Here is a 21086-nt window from a genome sequence, read left to right as displayed (position 1 = left end):
GATGTAAGCTGCAATGCCCATGGAGTCTCGCGGAAGCCACAAGTGAGTGGCAAGTCAAAAGGGAGTATCAAATGGAACAAATTTCTGAGACCACAAATGGAATTTCATTGCATCGGGCTGCTAACAGTTAAATGTGTGCAAAACCATTTGCAGACTGTGATAGGAGGATGTGAGCCCAGGCTTCAAACACACAGGGATGGCACAATGAACAAAGAGAGGCTTTAATAACACGGGGATGGGACTAGGATAACATACACGATAACACACACACACAGTTCCCTACATGAGTGTGTCATGTATAGTCAAGCGCAGCGTCAATATAGGAAGGCGTCCGATAGTGCGTCGGTATCACACACTCACGGCACGAAGAGGCGCAAAGATGAATCTGGAGCGGCGAGTGGCGCAGGCGCTGGAGGCCGGGGTGGATGCCTGGCACACGAAGAGCCACTCGCGCGACAGCTGGGTCGGGACGTCTGCCCGCCACAGGGTAGACCGTTTGGATGCTTAGCTGCACCGGAACATGTCGGCGTCGGATGCTCGCCCAGCAGTGGAGCAGGCCGGTTGAAGCCCAAGGACAGCCCGGCCTGTTCTGCTAGCACACCCAGGAAAACCGGCCTTGGGTAGACAAACTGCTCGGCTCGTTCGGAAGGCTAGCCCAAGCAGCTCAGGCAGATCGCATGGCTGCCGCCTTCGCCCAGACACTGGCCCTTCTCTTCCTCTTCGTCCGTCGCCGCCGCACAGCAGTCACGCGCATTCGGCCGCGACATTCAACTAGTTCAAACTCCTATCACACAGACACCACCTTGCGAGATGGTGTCTGCACTTGGTGGTAACAAAGCTTCACATAATGTATGGCATAGTGTTGTATTTGGGGTTAATACAGTGCTGTCTCCAATTACACCTGCAGTTGAGCAAGAAAAGGTGGGTGCACAGAATCTTGTTCTAGACAGCTGTCATGCATTTTTAGTTTCTGCTTGCAGAAATAACCTGGTTATTGCACACATGGCGAAAAGTTGTTCTTGAATTTCCATTCTGCCAATTATTACTCTTCTAACACACTCATCAGCAACATTAGGTAACATTCTAGAGCTTATTCTTTAACGCATAATCCTGATATGTACTCTGAAACAATTCAATTGCGTTGTTCTTTTTCAGATAATGATGGTATCACTGGTTGCTTTGGTATTTCTCTGACAGGAAGAAAATAATTACAAGACAACTAAGGTGTTATAAAAGAGCAATATTTGACCTCATCAACAATGAATTGTTTTAATTTGCTGAGCAACTCTTTCATCATGACTAGAGACCAGGTTTTTAGACAGTAAAAAGGGTTTTAGGTGTATAAAACAGGCACTTAAGGCTTCATCTTAAGCACGATAGGAGCTGAAATAGGCACTGTAAATTGTTCATAAACCATGATTTGTTTGACGCATTGAATGTGTATAGTCCATTTTCATGGTAAGGAAACTTGTGTAGCGTACACTTGTGAGGTCTGAAAGGCGGCAACCATATTGAGCAAACAATCGCTTCATAGGGCTTTGCTAGGCACACGAGCCTCTTTCTTTTTTGTCAGTCTGCATACTTCAGTAAACACATTTAATACATTTTTTTAACACAATGAGCAGGAAGCGTTTATTTAACAGCCAAACTTACTTGCTTTCAATAGCGCATCAAGTGTAGAAAGCATAAAAAACACAAAATGTCCCCAAAGAGAAACTATGGTTAATGAGAAAAGCTAAATTTTGGGCTTAGTATATTGAAGTCAACACACGTTCCAGGAAGAAAAAAATAGTCGAATAGTGTACATTCAGAAATCATTAGAAAAGTTATTAGAGTAACACATTATTATCATCTCTATAGGTTCTCGGTTTCAAAATTGTGCCTCTTCTCACTCAAGAATAAGCTTGTAGGAATGCTCAACATCAACAGGGATGAATAGAGAATTTTCATATTCCCATATGTTTAATGGCTTCATGCGCTCTGGTATTCGTGAGTCTGCATCAGGAAGAACTACCGCAATATTTTTGAGCTGAAGAAATACACATTTCTTGTCTAAGGCAGACTGCTGACGTACATGGGATGCATAAAAATTGTGTTATGGTATGGTAGCTGTGCAATGACTCATGAACTGTTCACCACAACTCTTCCATATTGCTATGAATGAATTCTTTACAAAGGGTTTCTTTTTTATCAGATGCTGGAGCACAGGAGTATGTATCTTCTTACGTACCTACACCTATTTGAATAAAAGGAGCAGGGAAGGCAAGGTGAGGGGATGAGCTTATTGCTTTATATGTGCCACCACCAGCTGGTTGTCTCTGTAAAATAACAAAGGAGCAAAGGCGAAAAAAAAAAAAAAACGGGACCGTATAAATAGTTGACAGCACCAGCAGCGAACTATGCATGCTTCCGCCTAACATACGTGCCATGCGCTCTACAGTCAACAATCTTTCGAAACTACAATCAGCAGTGCATTTTTCTCAATATGTTGGTCCTTTCTAAGATTCCTGCCTGCAGTGTAACATGGAGTTGAGTGTCCGCTGCCAAAGGAGACTTTTGGCGATATTCTTTCTTTGCATTGCTAAACAGTGTCGGGCAGCTGACGAGAGGACCTAAAAGCTCAGCTTACACTGACAATGCAAGCACTTACTTGCTAGGTCACATTGCCAAGCATGTTGCAGCTAGCTACGGTTTCTGATAATGCTACCAGCTTGATCTAGTGGAAAGAAGTAATCACCTGTGCTTTTGAAACAGAAAGAGCACCCAGAAAAAGCACACTCAGGTGCTAAAAGAAAGCATAGGCCCATGTATATAGGCACAACATGCAGAAATTGGCACTTATAGGCACTCTAAAGTCAGTGCTGAACCACTTCTCAACACAGAATTCATGTTCATACACCAAATGGGGTTGGCCCTGATGCGAGAGGAGAAATAGACTTTTGCTACGATTCAGTTTCAGCGATTGCCTGTCTCGCTCATTCAAAGATAACAGGTTATCATTTAAAAACATGTTCACAAATTTAATTGATTCACACATTCCAGACATCTCTAGAAACACCCTGGTTTAACTTGTGCCTTGGTAATCTGAATAACAAAAGGAAGCGTCTTTTTGAGTAGGCAAACAAAAACTATAGCAGATTCTTGGCATTGGTATAAACAATTCGACAAAGAATGTCAATCGCTCTTTAAGTCTTGTTCACTGCCACTTTAACAAATATGACTTGCCGTCAATGCTCACAAATAACCCTCAATGCTTCTGACACAAGATTTATAGTATACATAATTATCCTAACATAATTTTTATTGGTAACACTAGCAGTGTAATGCCAGACTCACAGGGTCCTTAACTTCTGGATTATACTATTTCATGTCTTTATACATGAGGGCACCATCATTTATCCTCACCCAAACATGCATGCTGCGACATGAAAATTGCTACGAAACAGTATTTTCGCAGTGTTCAAAACCTGAAGATATCTTCCACATCTGATGACACTGGCTTCAAAGATACAATATACACATTAAATAATCACGCAGATCTCATGCACTGTGGGAATCAATGTTACGTGAAACATTTTTTTTTGCAGGTAGCTAGCCATCCAGCATCAACAGCTGAGGGTTATACCAAGCTTTACCTGGTGGACCAATGTTCTTGTGTATGTCAGCAACTGTACATGTGTGATGTGAACGTCTGGCTCACCACAGCAGCAAGAAATTATGTCGAGGATGTTAGCATGACAGTGATGATATGACGAAAGATTTTTTTACTCCTGTGAAGAAACATTCTAACCTGTTTAGCAGAGTACTATGTTCAGCTAGTAGGTGCAAAATTAACCTGTCCGAAGTTGTTACTACAGCAGCAAGAAAATGATGCCGTTAGCATGACAGACAACATGACGACAGATCTTTTTTACTCCCGTGCAGAAACATTATAACCTGTTAAGCAAAGTACTATGTTGGGCTAGTTGGTGTAAAATTAATCTGTCCCAAGCTGTCACCTGCTTAGTTACGATTTGGGACTGGTGCAGTCTAGCACAGAGTCTCATTGCAATATAGCAGCTATGAAAGAAGGTTCGGAAATAATTCCACGCGCTCACTTTTACAAGCAACCTGTTGATATGTGTGTGATGCACACGGAAGTCAGTACAGTAAAACCTCATTAATATGTACCCACGTAAGTCATTCGGGTTTAAATATAGCTGTGATGAATCCCCCATCCTGCCACCATTGAGCTTTATCTATTGGCTGAATGCTACAGTCACTCACAACATGCCAAACAGTTAGTGCATGGCATTTACTTGATTTTTCAATGTGTACAAGCATGGAACTGGCGAAATGTCGCGGGCGCAGGCCATGGACAGTGAAATTGCGGTGCATGGACCTTTCACTGACTGCAGTCGCCACCGGCAGTCATGTCAAAATATGGTGGCGATGATCTGCTTCCTGCTCCCTTAGCATCTGACGTTTCCACATCACTGATGACGATGACATGGAAGTGGATGATGGCCCTTCTGTATCCGATGAGGTACGTGCATTGACCGTCATGAGGGCATTTGCAGAGAAGTGGGGCCTGAGGGAGAAACTGGCTCACAGCCTTGCTGAGTATGAGGACGTCATGATCGCTGCAAGGCCACCACACCAGCAAGTGAAAATCACGAATTTTTTGCCTGCACCCAAATAAAACTTATCTGCGTGCGTGTCTGAGTGAGAATTAAGACGTAGTTTTCTTCTGGCTGGTAAGTCTACAGCCTCTCCATCTGCCATTGTTGGTTAGTTAGTATATCACTTAGTGTGTACCTGATCCACGTTCCCTGCCAACTGCGTATTAACAAGATTTTACTGTAGTACAATCGACGATCACTTGTGCATTTCATTCCCGAGTCTCTGATAAAATGGAAACCATGGCACATGTGCCCGTGCTCTCCCTTGTGCTATGTGACATGCCGCACATGCCAGACGGCTGAAAGAGCTTGCCTGCATTGGCACATGAGAAACACATGTTCAACTGTGGCCTCATGGTAAAAGAAGCAAGCTGTTGTGCTGGAGAGCCAAGATTTGATCACACCATAAGACACTTTAGTTCTTTTTTATAGAAGAGGCCCGAAACAATGTCACTCAGTAACCTAGCTACACATCGCAAAGTGCCTGGGAAGAGTCAAAGAATGCTTTGCATTAATACGTCTCATTAGGTTTTTCCACTAAACTGGGCACGCTTTCCTTACAATCACTGTCAAACGGTGTCATTCCTCATGTATGAAGAATTACTAAAGTCGTTCCCATTTTCAAATATGGAGACCAGTGTCCACCACTCAACTATCCTTCCATTTCACTAACGAGTACTCTACATGCCAACTTTTTCAGCGTACCGTATGAAACATTTGCAAGTCAAATTATTTGGAGGGTCATAACATTATTTACAAATACCAACACAGTTTTTGCAAGGGTTACTTATGTCACACACAGCTAGCTGACTTCATTCACGAACTTCATATATCACTATTATAGGTTTGCATGCAAGCTGACCCAGTCTTCCTCGACTATTCAAAAACATTTGACCACGCTTCTAATGAAACTAGCTGAACATCACATAATGCTAATGTGCTTGCATAGATCGAAGGTTTCCTTCAGATAGCCCTTTAGTATGCTAACATAAATGATTTTAAATCGGCTTATATGGCCACGTTAAATGGTGTACCACGTGGCACTAGGTTTTTTAATTGCTATTGATAATATACTTTAATGATTTATCAAATTCTGTTTCATAAGTTAGATAATTTGCCAATGTTTATGTCATGTGCCGTAACACCTTATGCAGCCCTGAAAGACACCTACCTGACACCTGACACAAGACACCTGACCTAGATACAATTAACCAGGGTGTTGGAACGAAATGTTTTTCATTCTGGTTTTAGTCTCGTTCCACTGAAAATAAGTCCCATTTTGGTTCGTAAGAATGGTCCATAACGATTCCTAACAGTTTTTGTACGCATGCAAAAATTTGCATGTACGAGGGTTGATCCAGAAATAAGTTTCCCAAAGAGCTCCAGCCTCACAGGAAGGTGTGAGGTGAAATGTGGCAACACTGCTGCGTGCCGCTGTTCCCCGCCTCTCAATTCACCCTGGCCGCGCTTGGCTGCGCCGCTCATTTTTGGCTCTGCAGCCGTCCGATATGGAGGTTCCCATTGGTGATCCCGCCAAGTGCGAGATTCTTTCCGTAATTCGCTTTTTGCACGCCAAAGGGATATTCCCTTTGGGGCATATACCTGTGGATAATCATCGTCAGTTGACAGAGGTGTATGGCGACAAGTGTATGCCCATTCAACACATCCAAAAGTGGTGCAGGGAGTTTAGTGCTGGTCGGAAGGAAGTCTACAATGAAGAACGGAGAGGAAGATCGTCAGTTTCAGAGGTGGTTATCGAGATGGTCTAACGCAAAGTGCTTCAAAACAGGAGGATCACCGTCCATGAGCTCGTTGCTCAGATTCCTGAGAGTTCCTATGGTACAGTCGAAAGAGCTTTGACTGAAAAATTGGGGGCATTACAAGTGTGCTCGATGTGTACCGCAGCTATTGACATCAGACCACAAGGAGAAATGCTTTGACTGTGCTCACCAGTTTCTTGAAAAGTGTCAAGAAGATGAGGAAAGATTGTTGGACTCCATTGTTACAGGAGAGGAAACGTGGATGTTTCATTTCACTCCTGAAATGAAACAAAAATCAAAACAGTGGCGTCACCCAGAGTAACCAGTTACAAAGAAGTTCAAACAAACTCCTTCTGCTGGCAAAGCCATGGCCTGTGTTTTTTTTGGACCGTAAGGGGTACTGCTGATCGATTTCATGGAACGTGGGAAAACAATAATCTCAGACAGTTATTGTTGAACACTAAGAAAACTCAGGTGAGCTATCCAGAACTGCTGGCGAGGACGACTGGCAACCGGTGTAACGCTGCTTCAAAACAACGCCCGACTTCACGTCTCACGTCAAACACAGGAACTTTGGCAAACGTTTAGTGGACTGTCATGCCCCACTCAACGTACAGTCCAGACCTTGCACCTAGTGATTATCACTTGTTCCCCAAGTGAAAGGAACATTTGAGTAGCCAACACTTCCGGAGCAACGACGAAGTCAAAGAAGAGGTGAAACCCTTCCTCAATGGGTTGGTGGCGGAGTTCTAGGACATTAGGATACAGAAATTGGAGCACTGTCTACAAAAATGTGCAGAAAAATATGGCGATTATGTAGAAAAATACAGCAAAGTTTAATCTTTCCAATGAAGCAAATTTCTATGAGAACAAACAATGTTGTCTATCTCTAAAATTGATGGGAACCTTATTTCTGGATCAACCCTTATATATACATGACCGAGTTAGTGTGCTTTGGCAGGCCGTTTGTTGCACCAATTCAAGCAACTCAGTTTAGCAAATGAAGGGTCCCACACTGAGGCACAGTATTCAGGGCATAGGGTGTGTGTGTGTGTGTGTGTGTGTGTGTGTGTGTGTGTGTGTGTGTGTGTATGTGTGTGTGTGTGTATGTATGTATGTATGTATGTATGTATGTATGTATGTACGCAAGCCCCACACGCCACATCGGAGCCTGTGCTTGAGTGGTCGATGCGCGACCCAAAGAAAAACCTTAGATCTGCCGGCGAGTGATGGACTTCATTGGGTCTGCTGCCAAACAGAAAGCTGTTATGTTTCTGGATGGTTTATTTTGGAACCACAATAACGCCGAGATAGAAAATCAAATACTAGAAATCAAGCAAGTGTAACGTTACTTATAATGGAGGGGGAAAAAAAAATACGACAGAAAGATACGCCCCTGGTGGGACTTGAACCCACAATCTTTGGTTCCGGAGACCAACGCCTTATCCATTAGGCCACAGGAGCACGCCAACAGGACGACTTCTTGACACTATATCAAACGATTCACGTCGGTGTTTCGCAATTCAATGAAGGGCGCGAATTACACAATTTTTTAAAAATAAAAGCTTGCAAGCACATGCGCCGCACGGCGTCATTAGCCCCCATCACGTCGACTTTCTTGTTTCTTTCCAACTGTAAAAGACCATTGCTATATTTTTTTTCTTCGTTACAAGTTCAACTAGTGCAATTCAAGCGCAACGCTTTGAATGGGCACGAAAAAGAGTGTTATCGTCATGGTACTTTTAAATGTCTACTTGGCGTGTACTTACGTTGTCTTGAGTAAGGCACGTAGCAGTACTGCTGACGCCAGTTATAACATCCCAATGAATCCTGCAAGCTATTGACAGTCCCTAGAGCAGTAATATTGGAAAGGGAGATCCCAACTAACCAGCGATATTGCTAAAGCCGAATCACCTCGGCGCACGTTTTAAAAGGCACGATAGAACATTTTGCCAACATACAACTGCACTTTTCAGCGAAGATTGTGCAACCACAGAACGGTGCAACGTTGAATGGGATGCTGACTAAACAAAAAGAAATGGAAACAGCAGCTAGCGCCATCTCCCTCACGCTGAACAAAGCTGTGGCAAAAGAAATCGAAAAGATGTCGAGTGATGCCGCTGTAGCACAGAACACCTATACAAACTTAGAGAAGGGAAACTGTACCTTCCACAGTGCTACGGAAATAAGCGTAGCGGTGGCGTCGTGAACTAAAGTATGTGACCACGGGTGGCGCTGTACAACAGGAAACGGAAACGGGGTTTTGCACACGCTTTACCAGGTGTTCTGTGGCTTTACTGGGTTTCTGGCTTCTGCGCCTCGATCGTGCTCCCGCCAGTTTAGTTGCTGTGTAGCAAACGTAGCGCCTATATTAAGTAGGCGCTACGTTTGCCACACAGCAACCAAACTGGCGGGAGCACGATCGAGGCGCAGAATACATGTAGCGCTGAGTCATATGGAGTTAAGGCACACTCTGAACTGACTTTTAAGGGCATCCCGAGCGGTTTTTCGTTTATTACGCCGCCGTTACGCCGAGTTGTGCCGCCGCGCTCCAGCTGTTGCATTTCCTGTAGGGCTACTGACAAAATGCGGTTTCCAGGTGGCACGATGGCCTCGACTGGAATAAACGCACACGACACCAAAGATTGAGTAAGCCTGAAAATATTTTATTTGCATTTTACAAGTACAACAAAAAGCACACGTCTACGCATCCACACAAACGCGGTTACATAGTCAAGAACATAGGCAAGAAATGGCTCATTAATAAGGGTAGCACAAACGCACCAGAAAGAAGACCTAAGCTACAAAACGTACGGTCGGTGCTAAGTATAATAATTTCCCTGTCACCGCGTGTCACTTTTATACAGCATCTTTACAGCACTACCAGGCCGGGTAGTTTGGCGGAAAGAATGCAACAGCTTACGGCCGTCAGCTGCCTCTGTCATAATTATCCTAATCTCCGCATCAACGTCGTGCAAGTCCGCATACAGGCATCTGTATCTGAACCATATATGTGCCAGCTTAATACATGTGTAGTGAAATTATGACAACCACTGCGTCTTATCAAACGTATTGGTTTTGCAAATGCGCATTACAGCTGACGGAACGACATACTGTAAGTGAAGCACAAGAGAACAAGGACAAAAGGAGGATACAACACTTGAAGAAATGAAGAATTAGTAGGCGTACAGCAAACAAGCGATGACGGAGAACACACAATGATCGGGTGTTCTGTGACATCGCTTTGCGCAATTACGGTGTTATGGAGATCAACGGCATAAAAACGTACCTTCAAGCGTACTCCCTCAACCTCCGCCGCATTCATCATGATAATCAACGCCTAAACAAAATGAAGCACTATTTTTTGCCAAGAGTAGACCTCTTTACAGCAAGTCTATGTAATGACTCGCAGACGAAACCAGCATGCTTTCGAAAATGTTTTACCGCCGTAGTATTCGAACGCCAACGGCCAGGAAACACATCGATGCCAATAGGCTGTCGGCTGTCGGTGGTTAATCAAGTACAAAAACCTTGACGCTATGACTAAAAAGCAGCTTCAACAATCAAATTTTAAAAAAATCAACTGGCTATTTGCCTGAGGTAACAAAACATCTTTAGACACCTCGATTGTTTATGTCAATGGTTTGTGTAAAGTAAAAAATTCACCATGTTTAGCGCCCCTAGCAGAGAAAGCACAAATTAAAGTATTCGACCAAATTACAGTAACTCCACTTGCGCGCTTACGCTGAAACGCGCCTCGATTGATTTTTCGCCCTCTGTGGCCATTTGTTGAACTTGAGAGTGTACGGGGCCGGCTGTAGTACATCGAAGGATAATAGAGTGCACTGGACCGTTGACTTGACTAACGAAGAGTTCCCAACATGTGCCAAAGAAGGTTCTTAGCGTAATGGAATGCTGTTATACTACAGTGCAACACTACAGTGCAAAATACTGTATATTCTAAGCATTATAGTTACACTACAGTGTACGGGCAGATGGTGCGGGAAAGATCGTACGCGTCGAGGTGCGACGTGAGCACAGATATCTTCTCCAAACAAATATAGGTGCTCTGGCTCCCTCACAAAGGTACGATACAATGTCTACCAAGGCAAAAATATTGAGGAAAGTGGGCGCGCGCTGGCGCGCGTACGTGTATACAGTGAGATGGCTGTCGCGTTCGCTCGTCGCCTACAAGTCGTACCCCATGCGAGCGACGATTTTCAGCGACGTCTCCCCGTTATTGCCGGTATGAGGGCAGCAATAGACTCGCCGAAACTAGCGTGACGCGTGCTTTATTGAGTTCAGTAGACGTATTCTACTGTAAAAAGCAGCATAAAATATTTCTGAAGGTCTTGCAGTAGGTTCTTATCCTTACACGAATAAAAATTCAATAGTTTGCTCCTCTGTGCGACAATCGCTAGTATTTGAGTGATCTACATCCAGTTCTGGCTTCGCGCTATTGGCTAGTCGCTCATAGCACTTCCGGGCGACGAACGACGAATTCTAGGTATGGAGAACCGGGCAATCGAGCGATCTGTTCAAGCGATGGCCCGTTTCGTCGCTCGTCACCGTCGCGCACAAGATCGTTCTCATGTACTTTCAGAGCGCGCTTTCGGCAGTTCGATTCTGAAATGTATGTTTGTTTTCTCGCTCACGCAAAAAATTCTATAATTCAGATATGATAGGGCGCGAGCTCCTGAATATTTGGCTGCACTTGTTAAAAAAAAAAAAAAAAATCAGCGCTCACCGCTGCACTGTTCTTGCTCAAATTTTTCAGAACGGTCGCATTTTGGCGTCGGCTTCGTGTAGTATAGCACTTGGCACAGTTAATTGCCTCGTTTCAAGGAAAAAAAGTGGGAATTTGCCTACGCTATAAGGATGCAAACTGCTGCCGCGATGGTTGCATGGATGGATGTTACGAGCGTACCCTTTGGAACCGGGTGGTGGGTTGCGCCACCAAGCTCTTGCTATTATACTGTTTAATGTCCTACTTAGGTAAAAAAAAAGAAGAAAAAAAGAACACTACAAACTTCCACAACCAAACTTTTTTATCCTCTATTGCGAGCTGTGCTTTAGTAAGTCTCCGTTTTTGTCGTTTCCCTACTTCCACCAAACCTCCCAATCACCTCTTACTAATCCCTATTGCGTACATGTTTACTTTTTCACTGCATGCTCTCGCTGAATCCAAGGGCTTCAAGGAGGCCAGTGGTGCCTAAATCGACTGCTGGGTAGACGTCTTCACATTCTAATAAAACATGCTCCATAGTTTCCCTCGCTTTAACTCAGCAAGCACATATATATGCTTCTTCCTTCTTATATCTCGCTTTTTCTTTTCTATCTCGCTTCGAAAAGTAATGAGCTTCCATTTGAATTATCATAAATTGTTTCTTTCCCGATTTCGTTTTTTCCTCTTTATTTACTCATGGCAGGTTTCTTTTCCATTGCCGCCATCCATGAGATTGTTTCAGCCTCTCCGACTTTCCGCTTGCGTTCGTTTTTGCTGTGTTGCCCACACTACAGGCCGCATAAACTGTGTCGTCACCTGTCGTAATCTGCAGAAACCAGCGTTTCAGGGAGGGCACTTGCCTGTTCCAGGCACAGATTTTCATACAGTAATTACTAGAGGGAGCTCTGGCGCTAGTGTCCATGGGAGCTGTAATGAAAGCGGCTGTACCAGCATGGGAATTATGGGAAGTACATGGATTTGCTTAAACTTCGTCCTTTTGGCTTCAAACGGCTTTGTGAACTCGTGATTTTTAACAATGTACGGCGTAATAAACAATTAAATAAACATCGTTACAATTGTCCGACGGCAGGATTCGAACACAGGAACTCTAGCACAGAAGCCTGATATTGAAACCATTAAGCCACGGACGCCTTTCATTTTTTTCTTCGTGACCTTCATTTGAACACCACGTAAACGCATACAAAGAAGGTCACTTGGTGCAGAAAAATAATGACATCATTTGGAGAGACTGTATATATTTAAAAGGCTCTCAAAGAGGATATCACAGACACCAAACTGTCAAGCTCCTTAACCCACTCTGGCGGTTCAATCATGTGCTTGAGGGCATCACGCGTGTACCTAAGACTTTCAGTTAGGTGTTCCCTCGCAGACGTTTCATCTACGCAGGCATTCTTGACATCCATACGCGTTTTCCACACGCTGCTCATACAAAAAAGCATTATCAAGTCAGCCGGCACTCCCCCCGTGTCTGCGCATGTATAGTAAGAACCGAATACCGAAAGAACTTAGTGGCAGTTCTTTTTTCAGAGTTCGTTTGAGAACATCCCACAAGAAAACGGAGTCATGGCAATCAAAGAAGATGTGCTTAATAGTTTCAGGTTTCTTGCATATGATGCAGCGAACAGACCACGGAACAAAGAAGCCCTTGCTTTGTAGCCACGACTTCACAAGGAGAGTGCCAGAATGTAATTGAAAAAGAAGGTTCTCGCCGAAGATCTAACCGGCATTTTTTAACGCGTTTCAGCACATTGCGTTCAGGTCCTAAGTTATACGTAATGCGGTAAACAAGATGCGGCAAGAAAACATCAAGCAGATCACTATAAAGTTTCTTACGCGTCACAGTAGTCCAAAGATTCATTCGAAACATGCGCTTTCAGTAAAGAAAAGGATATAACTTCCCTCAGAAAGCCAAATGGTGTTCGAGTTTGTTCCTTTGCTGATGAGACAACCCACTCAGGCAATGAAGAACTTAATCTCACTAGAACAGTACGCAGAAATATATCACTTTGGTCCCTTAAGAAAAAAGAACCTACTAACAATATGTTTCAAAAACAAATGTGTTAGCCCTAGTCCTCCATTCTTCACCGAATGAAACAAGTTACACCGGCTAGTTCTTTCCCAAGTGGATCCCCATATATATACCGCAAACACTCTGTGAAGTTTCTGCAGCGAAATTCTTGCCATGCATAACACTTGTAGTACATAATACACCTTTGCAGCTAAAAACAAATTGCAAAGAGTAGCCATTGAAAACATCGAAAAATTATGCCCGCGCCACTTTTCTGTCTGGTCTTTAACTCTTTTTACTTCTTCGATCCAATACGCGGCACTGTCACGATAATGTTGTAATGGCACCCCAAGATATTTTCCAGGGGTAACGCTCCAGTCCATATTGCAAAATACTCGGGTGCCTGTGGCCATCTGCCGTGTCATAAACCTAGGCACTTAGTCCAGCTGACAACACTTCCAGTTGGGGCGCAAAAATAAATAACCTGTTTCATAGTTTCTCGCTTTCACTCTGTCCTCTTTGTTAGATACGGGACCGTTTCCTGAGCCTCCTTCGAGTTCACCAGACCACATCGAGTCGCGTCACAGCTAATTAAGGAACGCAGAAGCACATCTACCCCGTTCCGGAGGCGCGGCACGTGCAAACGAGTTGGCGTCCCCCACCTCGTGTGCCGCAGGTGGAGCTATTCACTGCTTGACTCTTCCCGAAAGTGTAGCGAGTGTCTGGCACTGTTCCAGGTAACGTGGGTCCCGAGGCAAGATGGCTTTAATGCACCATGAAGCCCTGGCAGCAATCCCCCATCCGCCTTTGTGAAGGCAGTTGCAGACCGGGAAGGCAATACCGCAGACAAATAATCCCTCGGACAATAGGAGCCTAAGGAGTGACCCTCTGAGACGAATGTGACGTACACTCGCACGGGCGCCTACCATCGGCCGAAAATGGCGCCACCTGAGCGGGCTAGCCGATTGGCCGAACGTGACGTGACTTCTAGGCACCGAAGGGGTTAAAAGCCAGAGACCGGGAGCAGCAAGGGAGCATTCCTTCATTCATCTCTTTCGAGCTTCTTGCCACGGGCCGCAGCGTCCGAGTTGCTGCTGGCCCGTAATGACTTTATGACTGCTGATTTCTTTGTACTCACACTGTAATTAATGTAAATAAACCTCCAGTTTTCATCTCAAATTCCTCCTCAACATCGGCCATCTCCCGCACCCAACGGCAAGGTCCAAAATCTGGGGGACAGCAATTAGGATTGTTCTACAGATATAACAACTGTGATCAGCGCTCGGATCGTCCTCGAACCCCAACAACTGGTTGACAGCGGTGGGATCGTCCTACAACTCCAACATCCCTTTCATCGCAACATTCCAGTATGGCCCTTGCAGTATGCATATTCTAAAAAGTCGATCTGCCTTTGATGCCGCATGTCGGATGGAGGCCCACAAGTTCTTTTATAACAGTCTGTAATCGCCGCACCAGTACTTTAGTGCAAACTTTATAGTCCCTATTTGTCAAGCTTATTGGTCTGTAGGCTTCAACCGCCAAAAGGTATTAAAATAACGTGCGATGTCCGAAAAGAAGGAGGTGGATCCTTGTTCTCGTACATTTCCCTTATCACGCGCTGTAATGCTACAGCTATTCCACTTTTAAAGCTCTTATAGAAAGCCCCTCCGAGATCATCAGGACCAGGCGACTTGCCGGGTCTAAGTTCACCAATCGCATCTTCAACTTCTGAAAGGTTTATTGTTCTGTCGAGCGCTTCACAGACCTCATCTCGTAATGTTAGCATTAATGGCAAGAAGTCAGTTCTAAACCTTTTAAAATCACTTGCCTTTTTCCCCATCAAACTTTCATAATAAGACTCAAATGCGTGCTCAATCCTTCCAGCATCACTAGTGACTTACCCTTGATAACTTATTTCTGTTATTTCATCGGAAACCGCGTGTTTCTTCTCGTCACTCATTACTCGCTGGGTAGGCGTCTCTCCCATCAATAAACTCTCGGCCTTTGCCCTTAATACCGCACCCCTGTACTTTTTTTTTCATCCATGACTTCAAGCTCAGACTTCACTTCTTTGATTTCTTTCAAAAATAACCCAGGCGAAGAGCTTTCTGCGCAGAGCATATATTTTAACTTAAGGTGCAATTCCTTCTCACGCTCTTTTTTGTGTGTGATAAATTACGCATGCTCTTTCGAATTTAACGTCTCTTTTGAAGAGTTCCCATTCTGCAATGAAGAAAGCTGAGCAAATTTTCGAGCTTTTCTTGAACTGCCTTTTGAAAAACGTCGTCTTGCAAAAGCTTATCATTAAGCTGCCATAAGTGCCAGCTGAATTTTGATGGTTTTTGTTTCTTTCCTATGATTGTCATAACGAGGCAATGATCGCTAGAACTAACACGTAACACTTGATAATTTGAAAATAAAGGCACAAAAGTTAATGGAGCGTAAATTCTGTCTAGCCTACTATGACACTGACCTTTGTAGTGCGCATACATGGTATGGTTTTCGATAGACTACACATAACCCCTGTCTTCAAGCTCTTGTTACCTTACAATCGAACTTGAAATCAACGCACTTTTATCACAAACACTGGTCAACTTAGACTTATCTTCTGGAAAGCAAACAAAATTAAAATCACCCAGTAATATGACATGCGTTTCACAATTTAAGTACTGCTGAACATCACCAAAAAGAGACTTCCCGTTCCCGTGTTACGTTCGGAGCATCAACACATACAGCCTCCAAGGCATCTCTGAAAAGTAAAATCGCAGAGGACCATTATACTATCCTCGGATGACGTGACGGCTTCAACTACAACAATCCTGCTACGCAAAAGAATAAGGCAGGCCCCATACCTACCCGCCGCGTGACATACATTTATGGTATATCTGGGGCGGAAAACGTTAACCATTTGCTCCGTGTGTTCATCAGTCACAATTCTTGTTTCTTGAATGGCCAATAAGTCAATATTATCTTCAGTAAGAATAAGGTCAACTTGGCATTGCCTTCTATGCCCGCTATGTCCACGCACGTTCGACGTCGTGACACAAAGACCAGTCGAAAAATTAGCTGCCGTTTGAAGAGAGGAGAATCTAAACCAATTACCGCACATCGTCAGTCTCACATCTGCTACGATGACTCGACGGTCTAGGGAGGCGGACCATGGTTTTCTGGACTTCAAAGCATAATTACGACGGCCGACGCACATCCTGCCCACAAACCCCAGTCCCCAGACGCCAACAACACAATTTTGCTATCACAGGAACGCCTCCACTAACGCGGAGGCGTCTGGATTGTAGAACGGCGTTTGGCTGGAACGCCGGGCTTGTGCTTGAACGCCGGTCGGCGTCCCGGGGCAGCTTTCGGTGGAGGCTCGTCACTTCCGGTCTCTTAGTCCTTCTCCTCATGCTGATCCGCCTCTTCGTGAAGCCTCTTAACAGGTGCACTACTTGAAGTTGGCCTCACGGTGTCGTTGGTGTCGTGCTGTTCCCCGGTCGTCACTTCTGCTGATGTGCAAGTTTCTTTGGCCTCTCTTACATCAACCTCTATCGAGTTAGTTGGTTCTACCGTGTCATCCCATGGGTCTCTCCAGCTGTCTGATGAACTGGCATCATTAAAAGTCGTTACATTCTTCAGGGGAAGGCAAGAGGGCTGGGTCTCTTTCCCTTCGCCTGCGGCTTTCACTGCGTCGACCACGTCCATCAGGTGATCTGTGAGATCTTCCTTCAATGCCGGGCCTGTACCTGCGGCATAGGATCGGACGCACTGGGTCTCGTCATGGCCGAAACTACGACAAAGCCCACAGCGTGGTACACGGCACTCGCGTCGTATGTTCCCGATGTCGCGGCATCGGAGGCAGAGGGTAGCTCTGGCACGGACGTGCGCGAGCACATCTTGCGCTACTCGCAGCTGGTAGGGCAAGTCCTCAGCGGTGACGCCCACCTTCAGCTTAATAGTAACAGAACGGGTGGTTGACCCTTTGTCAACGCATATTTGTACCCGCCACCTGTCCCTGGTGATTTTAGTCATCTTTCCAAAAGGCGACCAAGCAGTGCGAACGTCGTCGTCAGGAAAGTACACCGTGAAGAAGCCAGTAGAGCTTGATACGGACGCCTCGGTCACACGGGTTGACGACCACACAGCGGTGGTCCTTGACATCAAAAGCGTCTGCATCGATAATCCTCTTTTTTGCTTCGTCGTCCTTGAAAGTCACCGTCTACACATGGTTCATTTGGTAAGCACCCAGCGCAACCACTTACGGCGTAAGAGACAGCCGCGGAAGAGCGTCTCGAAAATGTTCCACTCTGTAAGGCTTAGCCTTGCGTCTCCATGTAAAAAAAAAAAAAAGACAGCCTTGGTAAAATAGTTTGGTAGTCCTGGCCTGGTTTTTCACTTGACCTGATACCGCGGCCCAAAAGGGTCGTTGAAGACGCTCGTGAAGAGCCCGATACTCCGCGTCCGCTCACCTCGGTGGCTGAAAAGGAAGTAAGCCACGGACGCATGTATATACAAGCGAATGAAACGCCCTTATGTATTTATCGCAGGCATGCCAGTGCAAAAAGGAGGTGAGGCGTGCAGACAGGACACAAGAGTAGAGAAGTGGACAACACTTTTCTACTCTTGTGTTCTCTCTGCACGCCTCACCTCTTTTTTGCATAATCTATCCTTACCAACTAGCTCAGCTTTCTGTCGTTCCATGCCAGTCAGTGCCTTGAGACGCATGGCGCGTTTCGATTTGGCCACCTGGACAAGCTCAATCATTGCAATTAATATCAATCGTGCGTGTTCGCGGCGTCTTCCGCACTTCGAAGGGTATAGATTGCGCTGAAATTTAAGACAATAAGATTTATATAGCGTAATATATAAAGCCACAAGGACGTTTGAATCCACAAGCACGAAGATCAGACAAATCCATGTACTTCCCATCATTACCGTGCTGGTACAATGACTGCAGCGCCAGAGTTGTCTCCAGTAGTTATTGCATGAAACTCTATGAAACTACTCAAAATGGGAGTTCACAACAAGTGGGAAGAACTCGTGGAAGCGCACAACGTCAACCAACTGAAGAGACTAAAGCTAACAAAAACGGGAAGAGCCCTGGTCCAAGATCTGGGCTACCAAGTCAGGGATGATAGGCACCTACCTCAGCATATCCTACACGAGATCATCGACAAGCTACACATAAGAACCATTCCCAGAAACATGCATCCCGAGTACGACAAGGAAAGGAGACAGGCGAGAATACAGGTGCTCAAACACATACTAGAACGCACCAACAGCAAAGAAAAAATGTGAGATACACGGACGCAGCTGCGTACAGAACAAACGACCGATTCGCTATCAGCGTGGTCGACGAGAAGGGCGAACAACTTACAGCCACATCCATACGTGCCAAGGACGCGAGCACAGCGGAGGAGCTGGACATAGCCCTGGCCATCGCAACGTGCAAGAAGACCCTGGTTACCGTGGTGACGGACTCGCAAGAAGCATGCAGAGGGTATACGTGAACGGAAGGATTGGAAAGGCAGCACTTCAGGTCTTGACCAACACCGAGATAGAAACAGCACAAATCCTCTGGACGCCGGGTCACGAGTCTCGCGGGGAACCGGGCGGCGCACGCCGCGGCTCGAGATCATGTACGCCGAGCCATCTCCGACACGCAAAGAACACGGACCAACGACTGCGACGAGGATGATGAACTGATATCCAAGAAGTACTCGGATATCCTGGCGCACTACAGGAAGCAGAAGCGTCGCTACCCGCCCGCGCATAAGACGATGAGTAGGGAGCAAGCGGTAACCTGGAGAAGACTCCAGGCTGGAATCTACCCGCATGGAACACTGCTGCACGCCATGTATACGGGCACCTACGGGCGAGAATGCAAGTTCTGCCCGCCGGACACGCCCAACACCTTGCGCCATATGGTGCTGGAGTGCAGAAATAACCGCGAAGTACCACCGTGATCATCACTACCAGGCGATAACATGCAGGAAGAAGCGGATATAGAGGAAGAACGGGAAGACCAGTGGGAGGCTCTGCTGGTGACGCAAGACCCTGACAACCAGCTACGATTGGTGAACAAAGCTCGGGCGGCGGCAGCGAGCCATGGCTACCTGGACTGAGGAGGCCACCCACCTTTGGGCTCAAGAAGCCTGGTCTAGCAATAACGTTTATTTCTCTCTCTCTCTCTCTCTCTCTCTCTCTATGGTTCCAGGAGCGGGCAACACGCAGCAGCCCTCCCTGAAGCGCTGCTTTCTGCAGATGACGGCCGGTGGCGACACAAGTCTGTGCCAAGGCTGCCTTTTCAGACGCCTTTTTTCCTATAGACGAAAGATGCTTCTCATTTTGTCTTAAAAAAACAGGCGATTAATAGCGCCAGGTGTTATACCAAACGAAGTCGACGCCAAAATGCGATCGTTCTGCAAAATTTGAGCAAGAACAGTACAGCGGTGAGCGCAAAATCTTTTTTTGAACGCGTGCAGCAAAATATTCAGGACCCTTACGTGCAGGTTGCCTTTACAGAGTTTCAGATAAGGGGACGCAAGCCTTTGAGGTCCCCTAATTTAAAACTCTCTATTAACGCACAAATCACCGTAAATAGAGGTGTGAATCAATATTCCCCAAAACAGATAAATTTTTTAAAACGTTGACGAGAATCACCTGCAAGACCACCCAGAGTAGCGAATGAGAACATTCGTACACATGAAAAAAAGGAAGAGAGAAACGGGAGAGAGATAGAGAGAGATAAAGAAAGCGTGATCGCTATTTGTTTGACGTAAACGTGGTCTAATTCCAGTCCGCTTGCACTAACTTGCCTGAAATGATTGTAGCGCCTTATCGGCTCGTAAATTAATTTTGATCACCAAGCAAAGGTTATAAATACTCGTTGAAAACGCTGAATGCAAATCCTGGAACAATGAGGTGTATATGCTGTACAGTAGAAAAAGTTTCTTGCCAAAACTAATTGCATGCCTTAGCTCTGCCAAAAATTGAGAGGTTATGCGCAACGAAAGCTTGGGCACAACGCTTTACAGTTGGTACCCGGTTTTTCCTGCAGTAATGGGCATAGGGCTCATATGATTTCAACGGAGCGCCAAGGTAATTTGGAGGCGCCCATACGACCATTCAAGGCCAGCAAATTAACTGGGTCGGCATAAGCACCTGTGAGCCAAACCACAGTCTCCAACTTTGCTGCGAGTACATCAATATTCCATTTGCCCAAGAAAGTGAGGTCGTTTGCATATGCTAGTGTTATTCAATCATGATGAATGGCGAACTACGCGAACGGGGGACATAAGAAACATGGAGGAAACGAAGATACTGACCGAACTGCTCCAACTTGATCAAATTGTAACCCTGTTAGTAGTACCTAATTTCCGAAAACACTGAAACCGTGAACGTTACTATAGAGGGAATCCCGCGCAAGCAAAGCGGTTCCAGGTAAAGTGCAAAAAGCAGTGGCGATCTAAGAAAAACCTCGCCTCACAGAGGAGAGAATGGACGCAGACTGAAATGTGTCCATTAAGAATCAAGCGAGTCGAACAATGATTGTAGCACAGTTGCACAGTTTTACATATAGTGAAGCTAACGCTAGTGGGCTTGATAAGCGAAGAAGGAAGAAAAACTGGCGCACCCGACCAAACGCTAAGCTAAGTCTATGGATTTTCACAGTTGCTCATGAAAGCTGGAACAATGTTCCAGTACAGTATTGGCGATTTGTATGTTTGTATGTATTGAGCGGCCTTTCATCCGAGAAGTCTGGTGAAAATGATTAAGAACTGAGACTGAAATCTGTAATCTGTTTAATAATGCTTTCGCAAAAATTTCATAACCGACGTTACAGTGTTATAAGTCGCTTGCCTTCGACAGAGGGCAGTTTTTCTTGTCAGGGCATTGTAGAATTAACACTTTGC

The 21086-nt window shown here is 45.3% G+C and overlaps 1 long non-coding RNA gene and 1 other non-coding gene across 3 annotated transcripts; both read right to left on the bottom strand.

The window, feature by feature from the left end:
* Positions 1-223: 223 nt before the first annotated feature.
* Positions 224-8480, bottom strand: LOC139059924 (uncharacterized). Of its 2 annotated transcripts, none has more exons than XR_011514517.1 (3): positions 8191-8480; positions 6612-6699; positions 224-2318 (listed from the first exon to the last, which is right to left on the bottom strand). It is a non-coding gene; the product is annotated as an uncharacterized lncRNA (long non-coding RNA). The 2 variants fall into 2 exon arrangements; XR_011514518.1 differs by lacking the exon at positions 224-2318 and adding an exon at positions 2348-4622.
* Positions 7813-7885, bottom strand: TRNAR-CCG (transfer RNA arginine (anticodon CCG)). The gene has a single exon. It is a non-coding gene; the product is annotated as a tRNA-Arg (tRNA).
* Positions 8481-21086: the final 12606 nt, after the last annotated feature.

Source organism: Dermacentor albipictus, chromosome 5 (assembly GCF_038994185.2).
Source record: "Dermacentor albipictus isolate Rhodes 1998 colony chromosome 5, USDA_Dalb.pri_finalv2, whole genome shotgun sequence".
Classification (NCBI taxonomy): Eukaryota; Metazoa; Arthropoda; class Arachnida; order Ixodida; family Ixodidae; genus Dermacentor; species Dermacentor albipictus.
This window is presented reverse-complemented; position numbering and strand designations above follow the sequence as displayed.